Genomic DNA, 9,548 nt, shown 5'->3' with positions numbered 1-9,548 from the left:
CACAGCCGGAGCTACCGGAAGTGTCTCCCGACAGACCCTGGGAACAAGGTTGCTCCCGACATTGAAACAAATGATAACATACACATACACTATAGTGTAAATCAGGTTGAATCCCTTATAGGAAAGAAACTCTCTTATCTTGTAAATAGCATGCATGTACATGCACGACCGGTGATGACTCTCTCAACCTTGTATTATCCAACAGAAAAATTGTGATGATAAAGAACGTCAACTGGATTATGTAGCAAACAAACAAACGCGAAAGTTGTTGATGTGTTACACTTGAAATGTAACATTGCAAACATGCCGTTTACTGTTTGCTCCTAAATCAGGCAGTCTACTTTGGGTTTCGATAGGTACTGGCAAAAGGGTTAGGTGTCCGTAATTACCATATGTAAATTACCCGAAAATTAGACTCCCCCCCCCCCAGTGGACTAAGTGGAGACAAATTCCCCACTTATCTGCCCCTCCCTCAAACCGCTTATTTGTAATCTGCTAAAATCTGGAAGACACGTGACCAGCCCAAACCAGGGTCTCTTCTCTCTCGCTCCAGGGGGCGGGAAGATGAGAGACCCCGGGAACGAGGGAGACTATGGCACCCAACACGAACATTTCAGTAAAATACTTAACATGCTATCTCCTGGGTTCACATAAAAGGCTCGCGATGTTCTCGTTCAATACCGCGCTGTGAGAGGTCTGGGTCCTAACAAATTGATGACGTCAGCCGGGGAACCGGGTTGTTTCTTCGTTGGTGATCATCTACCCACGCAAAAACTCCACGTTTCTCCTGTTTACTTATTACGAGTGAGAAATGTCATGGAGTAGTTCAAATTCTGAGTGTTCAATCGATTCAGAGGCCTTAGATTATATTCCTGACTACGACATTGAGACCAAAGATAATTGCGAGTCGAGTCGCTTGAGAGACGACCGAACGGCACTGAATGTCAATGAGTGGATTCTTCTGGGTAGTTTGCACTCGTGTCAGACATCACAAAATCAAAGGCAAATTCCCCTCGAGTGGGGTGAAAGTTTTATTACTTTCCCCATATCTTGAGCATATACAGTTCCTTGTCGATGGATCCCCTGATATAAGGCGTATTTCTTTAGTACATGTATATCTGTTAGAATTTAATACGTTCATCGGAAGTCCGCTGCTGTCTGTTAGCCAGGCGTAGTCAGTCGATAGAAATCGATATCGGAAATCAATCGATACCATCGATATTAATCGATATCAATCACCGATTGATATCGATTGAAATCGGAAATCGATAACAATCGAACTCACAGAAAAAATTTATTATCGATTGTTATCGATTGAGATAATTAACAATTATTCCACGAGCGCGCGTTGGATATGAGATGATAGATAGCCAACGAGGCGCGTAGCGCCGAGTTGGCTATAATCATCTCATATCCAACAAGCGCAAGTGGAATAATTGTTTTATTAAAAACAATCAAGAAATATTGCTAGATCTTACTGATTTCGCTGTGCAAGAATAACCAGCAGACAATTTAATGGCCGCCATTTCTTGGCCATGGTATAATGGCTCATATACCAAGGCCGCTGAGCCAATCAAATCCCTCGAATTGCATTATACAATGATTCAGTTTTTAATAATGGATGATAATCGATAGCAATCGACAGTAATCGATAACAATCACTAATCCCAAGGTCGGAGGAGTCCCTGGAGGAGTATTCGTTTTAAAGATGGCGTTACTATTAAGTAAGCAATACGAGACCCGCGTTCAAATGGTGAAACATTTTATTATTTAAGCAGGTAGTTCTTGATTTGGGGTTTTAAAATATTTTTACTTGGCCATTGTCGATTACATCTTGCATCTCCTTTATGGCGTTCTCCAAGCACTTCCAAACAATAATGTATCACAATTCGCGAGTCGAGCCTTTATTTTATGACGACGAAAAACACAGAAAATTACTTCTTCTTTTTACATGTGTTCTTTCTTATCAATAATTATGGAGCAAAAGTGATTACTTCTGTGCTACTGGATTATTTTTTATTTCTTGGTTACTCTGCGATTTATTACTATGCTTCTTTCTTAATGTAATTAACTGGAATTATAAAAAGACTGATTTTGTTGTTTATTTTGCTTCATATTTATAGCGTTGCTATAAGAGGGTTGCACACCGCTACTTTGGTCGCAGCTTCCTCTTCTTCTTTGAACCGCGCTGAAGCTTAACATCGATAAAAATACCAAATTATTTTTGTTATTGTTCTTGTTCTTTTAGTATCAGCTTGTTGATATTTGCATTGCATATCCACGATTGAAGGACTCAATAAAACCATAGAAAATACATCGTGTCAATCTTTAACTTGTAGAAATTGACAAAAATAGTTTCCGATAAAAATCGATGATAATCGATAACAATCGATATAATAATATAATATAATATTTAAGCATTACACTAAGTCTCAATGCTTTACAACTCTATAAAAATGCCAATTACAAATGTGAGAAAAATACATATATATATAAAAGAAACTTCATAGTCACATTAAAAAACCTACTCTAATTGATAAAATTTACGAAATAAATATGTCTTTACTGAAGATTTAAAGGAGTTCAATGTCTCGGACTTCTTTATTTGAAGCGACAAGGAGTTCCAAGCATTGGCAGCATAGACAGAGAAGGCTCTCGCTCCATATGTCTTGGTGTTATAGCGAGGAGTAGCTAATAGCCTTTGGTCAGCAGATCTTAATGGACGTGATGGTAGATATGGGCAAAAGAGTTCAGATATGTAATCTGGAGCCAGATTATTAAGCGCTTTGTATGTAAGAACTAGGATCAATCCTTATCGATTTCCATCGGAAATCGGTATCAATCGAACTCACAACTTTTTTCTTTATTGATTCCTATCGAGTGGTATCGGAAATCGATATCAACCGAAGATTGATATCGATTGCTATTGATTGTTATCGATTATCGGTTTATCGATTTACTACGCCTGGCTGTTAGCTAGCGGATGAAGGGCCGCAGTGATTGAGCTAGTTTGTATTTCTTATCTGTTTCTTTCCTTAAATTCCACTTGTATAGATCTCAGAGAAGGCTTGCCAAGACGAATAGATTACTCCTTTTAAACTAAGGCTTTCTAAATGCCATTAGTACCTTTCTTGCCGCTTATTACGCGGGATGCCCTGAGGGGGCATACCGTGTCTAAAAACGGGTCGATTTCTTTTTTTACGCGGGATGCCCCGAGGGGGCATACCGTGTCTTAAAACGGGTCGATTTCTTTTTTTACGCGGGATGCCCTGAGGGGGCATACCGTGTCTTAAAACGGGTCGATTTCTTTTTTTTTTTCTTCGTAGTAGCTACAAATCGGTACATTAATTTATTCATTAAACTCTCCCCTCTCCTACTCGGGATGTATTGTTCTGATTGTCTTCAACAAAGGCAGGCCAATCAAAATCCATTCTTGTCGCTTATATCGTGAGGGAGGGGACCCACTCACCCCTACCTGTGTGACGTCAATGCATCATTTGATATATTTATTAATGACGGATTAAATAGTCGCGCCATATTGTTTTAACATGTTCTGGACTCAAGTGTGCCGTTTTCAAACGGAAATTTCACCATTTTGAAGCGGTAAATCGAAAGAATAACTTTTAAGAAGCACCCGACACGTAAAACGGTGGAAATTGGTGAGTTCCTGGCGAAGGAATCGTGCTTTGTTTGACAGTCTTAGACCACGACGCGAGACTGAAAAGAGGTCATTGAGAAGCTTACGTTATCGTAATGGAATTTCACAAATTTTCCGTAGCCTCCTACGCAGACGTTCTTGGGGGTTCGTCACGCGTTCCTGCCCTAAGAACGTCTGCGTGGGAGGTTAAAATTTCCGGTGATAGTCTGAGTCGCGTAACACAAGGGAAGCAACGTAACGCGATCGTCGTGACTTAAACTATTCCACTAGCAAGGATAGTCTTATCAATCGGCAAAGCATACAGTTGGAATAAATGAATCAGCCCCAGCATCACGCGTAATGCCAGTGTAGCAGGCATCTTGTTTTTTCTTCGTAGTAGCTACAAATCGGTACATTAATTTATTCATTAAACTCTCCCCTCTCCTACTCGGGATGTATTGTTCTGATTGTCTTCAACAAAGGCAGGCCAATCAAAATCCATTCTTGTCGCTTATATCGTGAGGGAGGGGACCCACTCACCCCTACCTGTGTGACGTCAATGCATCATTTGATCTATTTATTAATGACGGATTAAATAGTCGCGCCATATTGTTTTAACATGTTCTGGACTCAAGTGTGCCGTTTTCAAACGGAAATTTCACCATTTTGAAGCGGTAAATCGAAAGAATAACTTCTAAGAACCACCCGACACGTAAAACGGTGGAAATTGGTGAGTTCCTGGCGAAGGAATCGTGCTTTGTTTGACAGTCTTAGACCACGACGCGAGACTGAAAAGAGGTCATTGAGAAGCTTACGTTATCGTAATGGAATTTCACAAATTTTCCGTAGCCTCCCACGCAGACGTTCTTGGGGGTTCGTCACGCGTTCCTGCCCTAAGAACGTCTGCGTGGGAGGCTAAAATTTCCGGTGATACTCTGAGTCGCGTAACACAAAGGAAACAACGTAACGCAATCGTCGTGACTTAAACTATTCCACTAGCAAGGATAGTCTTATCAATCGGCAAAGCATACAGTTGGAATAAATGAATCAGCCCCAGCATCACGCGTAATGCCAGTGTAGCAGGCATCTTGTTACGCGGGATGCCCTGAAGGGGCATACCGTGTCTAAAAACGGGTCGATTTCTTTTTTTTTTTTTTTTTTTTTCTTCCTCGTAGTCACAAATCGGTATATTAATTTATTCATTAAACTCTCCCCTCTCCTACTCGGGATGTAATGTTCTGATTGTCTTCAACAACAGCAGGCCAATCAACATCCATTCTTGTCGCTTTAATCGCTAGGGAGGGGACCCACTCAACCCTACCATTTGATATATTTATTAAGGACAGATTAAATTGTCGCGCCATATTGTTAACATGTTCTGGACTCAAGTGTGCCGTTTTCAAACGGAAATTTCACCATTTTGAAGCGGTGAATCGAAAGAATAACGTTTAAGAAGCATCCGACATTTAAAACCGTGGAAATTGGTGAGTTCCTGGCGAAGGAATCGTGCTTTGTTTGACAGTCTTAGACCACGACGCGAGACTAAAAAGAGGTCATTGAAAGCTTACATTATCGTAATGGAATTACACACATTTCCGGTAATAGTCTGAGTCGCGTAACACAAGGTAAATAACGTAACGCGATCGTCGTGACTCAAACTATTCCATGAGCAAGGATAGTTTTATCAATTGGCGAAGCATACAGTTGGAATAAATGAATCCAAACGGAAATTTCACCATTTTGAAGCGGTGAATCGAAAGAATACCTTCTAAGAAGCACCCGACATTTAAAACGGTGGAAATTGGTGAGTTCCTGGGGAAGGAATCGTGCTTTGTTTCACAGTCTTAGACCACGACGCGAGACTGAAAAGAGGTCATTGAGAAGCTTATGTTATCGTAATGGAATTTCAAAAATTCCCGGTGGAAGTCTGAGTCGCGTAACACAAGGGAAACAACGTAACGCGATCGTCGTGACTCAAACTATTCCATTAGCAAGGATAGATTTATCAATCGGCGAAGCACACAGTTGGAATAAATGAATCAGCCCCAGCATCACGCGTAATGCCAGTGTAGCAGGCATCTTGTTTTTTTTTTTCTTCCTCGTAGCTACAAATCGGTACATTAATTTATTCATTAAACTCACCCCTCTCCTACTCGGGGTGTATTGTTCTGATTGTCTTCAACAGAAGCAGGCCAATCAAAATCCATTCTTGTCGCTTATATCGCGAGGGAGGAGACCCACTCACCCCTACCTGTGTGACGTCAATGCATCATTTGATCTATTTATTAAAGACGGATTAACTCGCGCCATATTGTTTTAACATGTTCTGGACTCAAGTGTGCCGTTTTCAAAGGGAAATTTCACCATTTTGAAGCGGTAAATCGAAAGAATAACTTCTAAGAAGCACCCGACACGTAAAACGGTGGAAATTGGTGAGTTCTTAGTGAAGGAATCGTGCTTTGTTTGACAGTCTTAGACCACGACGCGAGACTGAAAAGAGGTCATTGAGAAGCTTACGTTATCGTAATGGAATTTGACAAATTTCCGCTGATAGTCTGAGTCGCGTAACACACGGAAAACAACGTAACGCGATCGTCGTGACTCAAACTATTCCATTAGCAAGGATAGTTTTATCAATCGGCGAAGCATACAGTTGGAATAAATGAATCAGCCCCAGCATCTCGCGTAATGCCAGTATAGCAGGCATCTTGTTCTGATTGTCTTCAACAGAAGCAGCCCAATCAAAATCCATTCTTGTCGCTTACATCGCGAGGGAGGGGACCCACTCACCCCTACCTGTGTGACGTCAACGCATCATTTGATCTATTTATAAAAAACAGATTAAATTTGGCGCCATATTGTTAACATGTTCTGGACTCAAGTGTGCCGTTTTCAAACGGAAATTTCACCATTTTGAAGCAGTAAATCGAAAGAATAACTTCTAAGAAGCACTCGACATCTAAAACGGTGGAAATTGGAGAGTTCCTGGCGAAGGAATCGTGCTTTCTTTGACAGTCTTAGTCCACGACTGCAGACAGAGAAGAGGTCATTGAGAAGCTTACGTTATCGCAATGGAATTCCCGCAATTTCCCTTGAAAACCTGAGTAACGTAACACAAGGGGAACAACGTAACGCGATCGTCGTGACTCAAACTATTCCATTAGCAAGGATAGTTTTATCAATCGGCGAAGCATACAGTTGGAATAAATGAATCAGTCCGGGCATCACGCGTAATGCCAGTATAGCAGGCATCTTGTTTTTTTTTCTTCCTCGTAGCTACAAATCGGTACATTAATTTATTCATTAAACTCTCCCCTCTCCTACTCGGGATGTATTGTTCTGATTGTCTTCAACAACAGCTGGCCAATCAAAATCCATTTTTGTCGCTTATATCGCGAGGGAGGGGACCCACTCACCCTTACCTGTGCGACGTCAACGCATCATTTGATTTCTTCATTAAAACTGCATTAAATTGTGGCGCCACATTGTTTATAACATATTCTGGACTCAAGTGTGCCGTTTTCAAACAGCAATGTCACCATTTTGAAGCGGCAAATCGAAAGAATAACTTCTAAGAAGCACTCGACATTTAAAACGGTGGAAATTGGTGAGTTCATGGCGAAGGAATCGTGCTTTCTTTGACAGTCTTAGACCACGACGCGAGACTGAAAAGAGGTCATTGAGAAGCTTACGTTATCGTAATAGAATTTCACACATTTCCGGTGAAAGTCTAAGTCGCGTAACACAAGGGAAACAACGTAACGCGATCGTCGTGACTCAAACTATTCCATTAACAAGGATAGATTTATCAATCGGCGAAGCATACAGTTGGAATAAATGAATCAGCCCCAGCATCACGCGTAATGCCAGTGTAGCAGGCATCTTGTTTGTTTACATATCAACTCTTGCGCTACGGCTACTTGCGTCGATGCAGTAGAACTAAAATCAGTTACTTTACGCAAAGTGCAATAGATGAGTCCTTTTAAAGCGTATATTCGAAACTTACCTTTATTCAAATGTACATTCGAAGCTTTAATATAAATACATTATAGACTGAAGTTCAATGAGTTCGAAAGAAAGCGGCAGGAGAATTAGAAGGGAACAATCCCACTTGATAACGAAGTCTCAAGATTGAAAAAAAACTTTTCTCCCTAATTATAAACATATAAGTTGTATTTTGTGAATAAAATACATCAACGAAGTGATCTAAGACGTTAGCGAAATGTCCGTTAGCGAAACAACACGTATGCGAAACGGCAGGTTACCATTTCTCCGTGTCTGCGAATAGCTCGAAATTACACTTCAAAAGGTCGGCTTTCCGTGATTGGAAATTGAGATATTTGTAAAATAACACATGCTACGACTTGCCGTAAGGTATTACGATTTTATTCCTCTTAATACCATACCAGTTTTCATTGAAAACGATTAGAAAATGATAAAATAACGAGAGCGCCTCGAGTGCAAATAATCCAAAGGTCCGTTTCCTCGGCGGTCCGCATGTTGTCGAACTGAAACAAAATATTGATGTAGCGTTTGACTACGTTTTAAAAAACGGTAAGCCTCTAGTTCTGAGAAAACGTATTGCTCGATTGCACTTCTTTCAGCCACAATGTCTACATTGTTTCAAAATTTTTAGGCAGCGCTAGCTAATGTTTTGAGCTGAGTGACCAACGCACAATTGTGCGTTCGATAAATAACGCTTAATTTCAACTTTGAAGGTTATGAGGCCCTGATCATTACTGTTCTCCAAGATAGCTTTCCCTAGACTTGACCAGTCTATGCAAATGTTAAAACAAATGGCAATCAAAGGGTGGTTTTCCCAGAAAACAAAATGCCAGCAATAACATCGATCAATTGTTGTGAGAAAATTTTCTTCATGTTTTGATTCTTTCATTTCAAAGTTTTTTCCACGTATGTTATTTCATTTGCTCAACTGAATTGTTGATTGTTCAAACAGCCATGTCTCTTTTTTAACAGTCCTATCCAGTGGATTATTATAAGAAAAAAAGTTATGCGACCTACCTTGTTGTGAATAACTTTATCCGTTGGATAGCGGCTGGATGACACTTTAGTATCCAAACTTCGAACAACCGAAATGATGCGAGTCGAGGAATTTTGTCCTGTGGATAGCGATTTATCCGCTAGATAAGAGATAACTGTTCGCTCTTTAAACAACTGGGGCCTGATTTCAAGTGATGCAAACAAAGTCCGAAGTGCTTCGTAGGTTCCTTTTGAGCTCCTTTTGTCTTTACGAAGTCCACCTATATTTTAGCGTCGTTTCTTCGCTTCAGGGCACAAATCGCCAACGAAAGGAATCGTATGAACGGAAATACCATGCACAGTGTAGTTATAGTTAACTACAACACATCTATCTGGCATTTAACTCCGCTTTCACACTAAATTTCCTCTTCGAGTGTCAAACAATGCTTCCCCGGTTGACGTCACAGACCACAACTAGACCCATTCTCCTCAATTCACGGTCATGAACCAAAGTGGCGGCAATTTTACGAACTTTGAAAAATCACAGAAAATCGAGAAAAAGTCCTATGGCTGACATTTTTTCGCCAAAATGATCCAAAGCAAAAGGAGTTTTATTTAAATTTAAAATAAATTTAGGGGTTAGGGGCACTTTAAGTTGCCAGGCACTTTTAGCCACTCCCTATTAAGCATGTTCAAGGTTGCATTAAAACTGAAGCGCAACCATCCTCTGACATAAAGAGGGAATAATCAATCTAGTACGTCAGGCTAGCAGATTAAAGCCATCGGGGAAGTAGCCTGTCCGAGGCGTTCAGATAGTGTGAAGAGGCGTGGAAAAAATTGCGCGCCCCCCCTCCCGATTACCATTAGCACACATCGCAAATTTTCTTCGCGTCGAACCCCATTATCTGAATACCTGGAACAAGTTATTAGG

General features: G+C 40.7%; 1 long non-coding RNA gene across 1 annotated transcript; it reads right to left on the bottom strand.

Moving 5' to 3' along the window:
* Nucleotides 1-8,007: 8,007 nt before the first annotated feature.
* LOC146481181 (uncharacterized) lies at nt 8,008-9,455 on the bottom strand. The gene is made up of 2 exons (XR_014864544.1): nt 8,660-9,455; nt 8,008-8,145 (listed from the first exon to the last, which is right to left on the bottom strand). It is a non-coding gene; the product is annotated as an uncharacterized LOC146481181 (long non-coding RNA).
* Between the last annotated feature and the right edge of the window lie 93 nt (nt 9,456-9,548).

The sequence above is a fragment of the Pavona decussata genome, unplaced genomic scaffold (genome assembly GCF_977016875.1).
Source record: "Pavona decussata unplaced genomic scaffold, jaPavDecu1.1 SCAFFOLD_51, whole genome shotgun sequence".
NCBI classification, from domain to species: Eukaryota; Metazoa; Cnidaria; class Anthozoa; order Scleractinia; family Agariciidae; genus Pavona; species Pavona decussata.
The sequence above is the reverse complement of the archived record's forward strand: the minus strand, read 5'-3'. Positions and strand labels throughout refer to the sequence as shown.